The sequence below is a fragment of the Triticum urartu genome, chromosome 7A (genome assembly GCF_056163025.1).
Source record: "Triticum urartu cultivar PI428250 chromosome 7A, HENAU_Tu73, whole genome shotgun sequence".
NCBI classification, from domain to species: domain Eukaryota; kingdom Viridiplantae; phylum Streptophyta; class Magnoliopsida; order Poales; family Poaceae; genus Triticum; species Triticum urartu.
Window position 1 is genome coordinate 651,522,585 of NC_141879.1, and position 9,899 is coordinate 651,532,483.

A 9,899-nucleotide genomic window follows, 5' to 3' on the forward strand; every position below is an offset into this window, starting at 1 on the left:
GGCTGAAGCAGGACAAGAGAGACAACGAACAACATTAACCTGAGTGGAATTCTAATAGAATCTCCAATACATGACGTAAAATACATAAACACAAACTGCTAGATGTAAAATACATCAGCCGCTCATCTCTGAACTTAACCGTCGAAACTGAATTTAACTGTCGAAACTGAACTTAACTGTCGAAACTGAACTTAACTGTCGAAAGTGAATTTTGCTGTCGGAACTGAACGCACTAGCAAGGTGAGGCTACACGTCGGTCGTCTGACTTTTCCATCTCTGGTCCGTCGATTTTGCAGCCATTGGATACGAAATCAAGGGCATGCGGTTCATCTTCAACCTCCACCCCCTTGAGCCGGCCAAACAGCAGCCCCCCGCCGCCCGCGGCCGGCGGTGCGCTGCCCCGCCCGCCCCGAAAACACTCCCCACCGCCAGTCCGCCGCCGCCCCGGCCATCCCTCTAGCCCCCCCCCCCCGTGCCGAGCTTTCTCTCCGGCGATCCCCACGCCACCGCCCTGCCAACACCCCGCCACCGCCGGCGACCACCGCCCCCATCCTGAACCCTAAGATAGATAGTGGGGTACCTCTCCGGCGAGCCCCCCTCCCCGCTGCGGCTTGTTCTTCCTTCACCCTGGCAGCATCGGAGTGAAGTGTAGTTAAATCGGAGCAGCATTGCAAGCAAGAGCAAGAGCGAGAGTAAGAGCAATAGCAAGAGCAGACCAGGCAGGGGACCGAGAGCAAGAGCAGAGCAGCAGCGCGAGCGAGAGCTAAAGCAGCAGCAGGTCCTACTAATGTGGACGTCGCCGCCGAGGGAGCGACGCCGTGGAGGAAGTGGCTGGCGACGCCGCCGTGGATGGAGCCGCGTCGTGTCGGCTCGGGACCAAGCGCCGACAGCATCGTGAGATCGAATCAAGAAGAAAATGCGGCGATTAGTGTACAACCTCTTTGGTGGCGCCGATTAGGCCGCAGCTTCATCCGAGGAAACGGTGATGATGATGCTCTTCCAATGGTGCAGGTGAAGATGGCGGTGTGGGAATGGAGGTGGCGCGAAAGATGAGGGGAACGTCGGGGCAGCTCCTTGGAGGTGGAGGACGGTGTGGCTGAACCGGCGGGAGGATGAGATCGACGACAGATCCTCATCCGGTACGGTGGATGAGGGACGTTGAGGTGTTGCTGTGGACGACATCGTCGGGGAAGAGACTCCGGCTGGGTGGCGGACGGAGCAGGGTGTGGGGTTTCGTCGCGGGTTCTCGCGGCCTCGGTGTACGAATGGGTGGGCGGATGGGATGGCAGTGGGGAACCATGGCTTAGAGACGCGCTTGTCCGAAATGTGGGGTAAGTTATGAAAGTACCCCCACCGATTTGAGGCGGTTCTTTCGGTTCATGGGTACCACGGGAATTTCGCGTGTTGGGATTTCACAGGAGGTGGGAGTTTTCGCGCGCGTTGTAATTTCGGAATAGCAAGGCGCGGATTGAGATGGAGGGAGTTGTCGGAGCACAACGAGACAAAGATATATCTTAAATATTTCGGGCTAACAAGGCGCGGGTTGAAGAGGCGGGAGTTTCGCAGCACGATAGACAGAGACGCTAGCTTGAATTTTCGGCATAACAAGGCGCGGCTTGAAATTTCGGAAGAATAAGCTTAACGTGTACCAAAAAAAGACAATTTGCATCTCAACATGCACAACACACACAAACACCATTTAGACTAGAGTAAGGTACACGTGCATTGCACGCATGAGATTTGGCAACCAAATTATGAATAAATACCACATTATAGCATGCAAGATTTGAGTCATATATGCATGATGTAGATGTTCGTTTAATTCTTATAGTTCATTTCATTCAAAATCATCTAGTTTTTATAAGAAAGCTAATCTATTTTAAGATTCATGGAATTGTGCGTTGTAAGACATAAAGTAAAAACAAATAATGGCAAATCATGTAAAAACATTTGGGCAATTCTGATATGGAAGATTCTAGAACAAATAAGAAGTGCTTGTGTTTTGATGTTTGTGCATTATGCTTAAGTTCAACCATGGAGTCTTCTAGATTATACATGTGGCGAAATCTGGTGGAATATAGATGATATCCAACGGCCAGTAGTGCTCAAATTTTCCATCTTTGGACCATCGGATTCGCCTCATCCAACGACCATCTTTCAAAGTTAAAGTTACCCGCACACAATATAATATATATATACCGCCCATCATCTCCAATTAGAATAGTGTGTCCATGCACGGATGTGACGTGGCCAAATGATGTCTGCCATCGGTATCTCAAATTCAAATCAGTCTGACTTTGTTCAATGTGTATACATTACAACATACTCGTTTCCAAACCACACCGCGCAGATCTCCGTTATATTCATGCATGCATGGGTTTCAAACATCAGGATCTCTTATTCAAATATTTGAATTCAACTTTACATTGATTGTGACCTCACCTATTCAGCTATTCTTTTACACCCACATAGTAGTCTCTTTATAATTGTACCACTAACTTTCTCTCGTGCATGCATGCACACACACTACCAGTTGGCATTATCCATCGCATGCATGCAATCTTTTTCTTCAGGTCGGTCTCCCATGAAGTCACACACCAACACACATCCCCCTCTCCATCATATCGGGCATTCTTTATCTCTCACACGTGCATGCGCAACAATCGATGTTCCTCTATGTATGTGTGTATATAGCTAGGTCTTTCATAGTTTTCCACACAAATCGATCAATCGATATATCCAGTGAGGTCTCACCCTCTTTCCCACGTCCACATCGATCAATCTATACCTCTCTATATAGGATTAACATATATAGCTAATACACCCACATTAATTATGTATCCAACGCCCCCCTCTCATCATCCATGCCTTCCGCTTCATCTCTCAGACGCGTGCACAATGGCGAAGACAGGGGGCAGTAAGGGCCCTGCCCCCTCCCCCCTAACATCACTATATATCAAGGCTAATATGAATGTGATCATTAGACAATTGCTGCTAAAAATGGTTTAAGTTCATGAATTGACCCTCCTCATAAAGGATTAGCAATGCTTGGCCCCCTAGCTCATTTATTTTTCATGGCTCCGCCACTGCGCGCATCAGCGTACGTGTCCACCCTCTCTCTAAATATCGATCTCGCACTTGTGCATTCCTTCATAGTCTCCCTCCACTCGGCCCCTCGCACCATCTTCTAGCCCCCACCGGATTTTGCCACATGTACAATCTAGCATACTCCATGGTTGAACTTAAGCATAATGCACAAACCTCAAAACAACAGTGGTTCTCTTTTGTTTTAGAATCTTCCGTATCATTACTTCCCAAACTTTTTTCTAGTTGAATTGCCATTCTTTGTTTTTTACTTTATGCTTTACAACACACAATTCCATGAATCATAAAATAGATTAAGGGCTTTTTTGATTCAAAGGATTCTCAAAGGAATTTTGGAGGATTCTAATCATTAGGAATTTTTCCTATCTTGGTTGTTTGATTCGTAGGATTGTAAACCATAGGAATCTTTCCTTATGATTCATTTGCACTAGATTTCATAGGAAACATCCCATCCACTCAAATCTCTTTGAAAGAATTCTGCGTTTTTTCTATGCACAATCAAACACTCGTACAATCCCGTAGGATTCAAGACGACATTCCACTATAATCCCATGTTTTTCCTATTCCCGCGTTCTTAGCTTTTTTATAAAAACTAATTGATTTTGAATGAGATGAACTATAAGAATTAAACGAAGGGCTACATCAGGCATATATGACTCAGAGCTTACATGCTATAGTGTGGTATTTATTCATAATTTGGTTGCAAAATCTGATGCGTGCAATGCACGTGTACCTTACTAGTACTTCGAGTATGTGAAAAATACGTAAATTAGAATACCAATGGCACGCTACACAGTGTCTCTCTTACAGTTCATGAAGCCATGTGGCACATGTGTAGGCGTTGTCGCGACCTCCTTGCGTGGATTGATCACAATGACGTGCTGCTGGTTCCAGAAGAATGTACTCGTCCTCCCTGAGCCATACTGGCGGTACATGCACGAAGCGAAGATGTGCACGCACGCCATGCACACACTCATTCCTCGCACGCACACGCGGGTACATGGGCGGACGCAATTTTTTACCAAGATCCACCCCATGTGATAATTTGACGCGTGTAAAGTCGTTCACTTCATTGATGGTCAATTAATACAGCGCATGCAAATTGAGTGGACGTGAGGGCGGAAGAAAGACATTATTACTCCACTGCGCGCATGCGAGTAGTTAAATCGTGGGTTGCTAGTAGTACTTCCATTGGTCTCCTTCGTATTTTGTACCAATTTTTGACAGTAACATAATATTTACGCATTTGAGTAGTGTAGTACTTGAAATTTATGTTCCGCTAAACTCATCGGGAGCCGTTTCGGGCCTCGAAACCAAAACCATCAATTAATCTTTACCTTGTTCCCATCACATTCGAAAGCCTGCTCACACCTACTAGTAGTATGTACCAAACCTGAACGTGTTCCCACTATGCAGGTATTAGTACTAGTGCTAGTACTTAGGTTATAAAAAGGGGAACTACCTAACCGAAAATCACTCTACCTTTCCTCCTCATTAGTGCTTTTTTTCATCCGTCGTTGCCATGGCCGGTGAGCAGAGCTCTAGGTCGAGAACTACTCATAACAAGGGAGCGGCAACCAAGGCTGCAGAAAAAAAGAGAGGGCTCGCCACCACGCAGAGACCTCGAAAGATCTCTCACTGCAGGCGATGGCTCCCAGGAGCGCCCTAGCCGCGGAGGCGAACATGCCGAGCCGGCGGAGCTGGAGTCGTTATCCCTCGACGGCATGCCCGATCCGCTTAATAAGTAGAAGGAGTTCATCCAAGGCTTGATGGAGTTGCTGAAGGAGAGCCTCGACGACATGCCCGCTGAGCTCAATCAGCAGGGGGAGTTGACCGCCGGCTTGGTGATGCTGCTGAAGAAGAGCATTGCCTCAGAGAAGAAGGCGACCGGCGAAATCCTATGACTTCGGGAGGACAATGCGAAGCTCTGCCACGAGATCGACCTGTTGAAGGAGAAGAACGCCGGCTGGAAGAAGCTGCATGAGAATAGTAGTTCCTCGATGAAGATGCTGCAGGCCCTCGCCATGGAACAGAAGGAAGAGTTGGCGAAGCTCCGCATCGAGCACCCGGCTGCTGTCAAGGTACGTAATATGGCCGTGGAATAGATGATGAAGGCTCGCGTCGAGAAATGCCGTGTCATGGACACAATGATGAAGATGGCAGAGGAGACGCGCAAGGAGATGGAGGTCGTGGAGTCGATGAAGAAGCAGTTACGACTCCGCGGCGAATTAGATCATTTGGGGTGATAATCTTCCTTCTTCTTTTGCTCCTGTGTTTCATCTTTTGCTTTGGGTGTTTCACCGCACGTGTCACGTTCTCTGCGAGGCATGAATAGAACAATGTTTTTTTTGAGGGAATGAATAGAACAATGCTAACAATGAGATGACTAGCAAATTAGATCATTTTTTATCGCCATATGGCACTGGGCTGCCGTGTTTCGTGCTCCTCCGTCGCAGTACTAGTCCAGTGGAAAACTTGAGTATACCGCACGGTTCTTTGCTCCTCCTCGATCAGGTCATCGGTGCATTTATACGAGCAGTCAAATCACAAGGCCCCGCCTTCCAGCAGTATGAGCCGTCAAATCACAAAGTCCCTCGCCCCTTGTGAAACCGACCAAGCTAGACTGCCCCGCCCTCTAGCCTTTTAAAAAATGTATACTTTTGTACAGCAGTAGTATCGATGGATTGCGCCATGGAGCAAAACTTGAAATTAAAAAAAGGTGGTACATATAGAGAGCGCTCGTCGCCAAATTATGCATAAAGTACTATTAAAAAGGCTAGTCACAATAATGGTGTCCAGCATAACCCAACCCTCAAATAAAACTAAGAGGGTGCTTGGATACGTTTTAGTCCCATGACTATAAGTAGTGGGACTAAAACATGCTAGCCTCACCCATGTTTGGATCCAAATACTAAAAAGGCTAAAATCAAGTTTATGAGCATTTTGTTGGGGAACGTAGTAATTTCAAAAAGATTCCTACGCACATGCAAGATCATGGTCATGTATAGCAACGAGAGGGGAGAGTGTGTCCACGTACCCTCGTAGACCAAAAGCGGAAGCGTTAGCACAACGCGGTTGATGTAGTCGTACGTCTTCACGATCCAACCGATCAAGTACCGAACGCACGACACCTCCGAGTTCTGTACACATTCAACTCGATGACGTCCCTCGAACTCCGATCCAGCCGAGTGATGAGGGAGAGTTTCGTCAGCACGACGGCGTGGTGACGATGATGATGTTCTACCGACGAGGGCTTCGCCTAAGCACCGCTACTATATGACCGAGGTGGATTATGGTGGAGGGGGGCACCGCACACGGCTAAGAGATCAAGAGATCAATTGTTGTGTCTATGGGGTGCCCCCTGGCCACGTATATAAAGGAGTGGAGGAGGGGACGGCCGGCCCTCTCTATGGCGCGCCCTAGGGGAGTCCTACTCCCACCGGGAGTAGGATTCCCCCTTTCCTAGTAGAACTAGGAGCCCTTCCAAGTAGTAGGAGTAGGAGAGAAGGAAAGGGAAGGGAAAAGGAGAAGGAAGGAAGGGTGCGCCCCCCCTCCCTAGTCCAATTCGAACCAGCCCATGGGGAGGGGTGCGACCACCCTTTGAGGCCTTTCTCTCCTTTCCCGTATGGCCCATTAAGGCCCAATACAAATTCCCGTAACTCCCCGGTACTCCCCAAAATAGCTGAATCACTCGGAACCTTTACGATGTCCGAATATAGTCGTCCAGTATATCGATCTTTACGTCTCGACCATTTCGAGGCTCCTCGTCATGTCCCCGATCTCATCCGGGACTCCGAGCTCCTTCTGTACATCAAAACACATAAACTCATAATATAACCGTCATCGAACTTTAAGCATGCGGACCCTACGGGTTCGAGAACTATGTAGACATGACCGAGACACGTCTCCGGTCAATAACCAATAGCGGAACCTGGATGCTCATATTGGCTCCTACATATTGTACGAAGATCTTTATCGGTCAGACCGCATAACAACATACGTTGTTCCCTTTGTCATCGGTATGTTACTTGCCCGAGATTCGATCGTCGGTATCTCAATACCTAGTTCAATCTCGTTACCGGCAAGTCTCTTTATTCATTCCGTAATACATCATCCCACAACTAACTCATTAGTTGCAATGCTTGCAAGGCTTATAGTGATGTGCATTACCGAGTGGGCCCAGAGATACCTCTCCGACAATCGGAGTGACAAATCCTAATCTCGAAATACGCCAACCCAATAAGTACCTTTGGAGACACCTGTAGAGCACCTTTATAATCACCCAGTTACGTTGTGACGTTTGGTAGCACACAAAGTGTTCCTCTGGTAAACGGGAGTTGCATAATCTCATAGTCATAGGAACATGTATAAGTCATGAAGAAAGCAATAGCAACAAACTAAACGATCAAGTGCTACGCTAACGGAATGGGTCAAGTCAACCACATCATTCTCCTAATGATGTGATCCCGTTAATCAAATGACAACTCATGTCTATGGTTAGGAAACATAACCATCTTTGATCAATGAGCTAGTCAAGTAGAGGCATACTAGTGACACTTTATTTGTCTATGTATTCACACATGTATTATGTTTCCGGTTAATACAATTCTAGCATGAATAATAAACATTTATCATGATATAAGGAAATAAATAATAACTTTATTATTGCCTCTAGGGCATATTTCCTTCAGTCTCCCACTTGCACTAGAGTCAATAATCTAGTTCACATCGCCATGTGATTTAATACCAGTAGTTCACACCACCATGTGATTAACACCCATAGTTCACATCAACATGTGACCAACACCCAAAGTGTTTACTAGAGTCAATAATCTAGTTCACATCGCTATGTGATTAACACCCAAAGAGTACTAAGGTGTGATGATTTTTTGCTTGTGAGAGAAGTTTAGTCAACGGGTCTGCTACATTCAGATCCTTAAGTATTTTGCAAATTTCTATGTCAACAATGCTCTGCACGGAGCTACTCTAGCTAATTGCTCCCACTTTCAATATGTATCCAGATTGAGATTTAGAGTCATCTGGATCAGTGTCAAAATTTGCATCGACGTAACCCTTTACGACGAACCTTTTTGTCACCTCCATAATCGAGAAACATATCCTTATTCCACTAAGGATAATTTTGACCGTTGTCTAGTGATCTACTCCTAGATCACTATTGTACTCCCTTGCCAAACTCAGGGCAGGGTATACAATAGGTCTGGTACACAGCATGGCATACTTTATAGAACCTATGGCTGAGGCATAGGGAATGACTTTCATTCTTTCTCTATCTTCTGCCGTGGTCGGGTTTTGAGTCTTACTCAACTTCACATCTTGTAACACAGGCAAGAACTCCTTCTTTGACTATTCCATTTTGAACTACTTCAAAATCTTTTCAAGGTATGTACTCATTGAAAAACTTATCAAGCATCTTGATTTATCTCTATAGATCTTGATGCTCAATATGTAAGCAGCTTCACCGAGGTCTTTCTTTGAAAAACTCCTTTCAAAACTTCCTTTATGCTTTGCAGAATAATTCTACATTATCTCCGATCAACAATATGTCATTCACATATACTTACAGAAATGCTGTAGTGCTCCCACTCACTTTCTTGTAAATACAGGCTTCACCACAAGTCTGTATAAAACTATATGCGTTGATCAACTTATCAAAGCGTATATTCCAACTCCGAGATGCTTGCACCAGTCCATAGATGGATCGCTGGAGCTTGCATATTTTGTTAGTACCTTTAGGATTGACAAAACCTTCTGGTTGCATCATATACAACTCTTCTTTAATAAATCCATTAAGGAATGCGGTTTTGTTTATCCATTTGCCAGATTTCATAAAATGCGGCAATTGCTAACATGATTCGGACAGACTTAAGCATAGATACGAGTGAGAAACTCTCATCGTAGTCAACACCTTGAACTTGTCGAAAACCTTTTTGCGACAATTCTAGCTTTGTAGATAGTAACACTAATATCAGTGTCCGTTTTCCTCTTGAAGATCCATTTAATCTCAATGGCTCGCCGATCAATGGGCAAGTCAATCAAAGTCCATACTTTGTTCTCATACATGGATCTCATCTCAGATTTCATGGCCTCAAGCCATTTCGCGGAATCTGGGCTCATCATCGCTTCCTCATAGTTCATAGGCTCATCATGGTCAAGTAACATGACCTCCAGAACAGGATTACCGTACCACTCTGGTGCAGATCTCACTCTGGTTTACCTACGAGGTTCGGTAGTAACTTGATCTGAAGTTACATGATCATCATCATTAGCTTCCTCACTAATTGGTGTAGTAGTCACAGGAACAAATTTCTATGATGAACTACTTTCCAATAAGGGAGCAGGTACAATTACCTCATCAAGTTCTACTTTCCTCCCACTCACTTCTTTTGAGAGAAACTCCTTCTCTAGAAAGGATCCATTCTCAACAATGAATATCTTGCCTTCGGATCTGTGATAGAAGGTGTACCCAACATTTTCTTTTGGGTATCCTATGAAGATGCACTTCTCCGATTTGGGTTTGAGCTTATCAGGTTGAAACTTTTTCACATAAGCATTGCAACCTCAAACTTTAAGAAACGATAGCTTAGGTTTCTTGCCAAACCATAGTTCATACAGTGTCGTCTCAATGGATTTAGATGGTGCCCTATTTAATGTGAATGTAGCTGTCTCTAATGCATAACCCCAAAACGATAGTGGTAAATCAGTAAGAGACATCATAGATCGCACCATATCTAATAAAGTACGGTTACGACGTTCAGACACACCATTACACTGTG